We start from the raw sequence: 653 nt of genomic DNA, 5'->3' as shown, positions 1-653 counted from the left end.
GGCCGCTGTGCACACTGCCAGGAAAGATGCACATAAACACAATTTCAGAAGGGTCACACGCATGCACACACCCCAGCCAGGGAGTCCTGGGCCTGCAGCTCCACCCAAACGTAAATCTTCCTCTAGAGAGGGGCAGGAGGCTGGGGAGGAAAAGCAGAGCGCCGCCTGCGAGCCCCGAGGGGCCCTGCGGGAGCCGAGAAAACAGAATGGGGGCTGCCGCCTCCCTGCCGGGCTCAGGGGCGCTGAGTTGTTCTGTTCCCTGGCGCGTGTGGGGGCCGTGCTCTGGAGCCACTAGTTCTATTCCTGCCACAGTGTGGGAACAAGCTATGTTTAGGGCTGTTTGGGAACAGCTTCCAGCCAGACGGCAGGCAGAGCCCGCCAGTCCCTGGGGCGAACGAGACCCGTCTCCGGGCAGAGATCCCTCCAGGAAGCGGCTGCCCGCCGTGCACAGCACGGCTGAGGCGCTACCCCCACCAGTGGGTGCCGGTCACCTGCCTCCTGCGCGCCTCCGACCCGTCGTGCGGGGTGCTGGGGCCGGGGCCGCCGCCGGGCTGAGGAGCAGGGAGTAGGGAGACAGGGGCGGGGGGTCGCGGCTTCTGGCGCCAGCCCCGCTGCTCTCGCTTTGTTCCTTGGAACCAGGCACTTCGGATCCT

This window comes from Meles meles, chromosome 18 (assembly GCF_922984935.1).
Source record: "Meles meles chromosome 18, mMelMel3.1 paternal haplotype, whole genome shotgun sequence".
NCBI lineage: Eukaryota > Metazoa > Chordata > Mammalia > Carnivora > Mustelidae > Meles > Meles meles.
Note: the sequence above shows the minus strand (reverse complement) of the source record.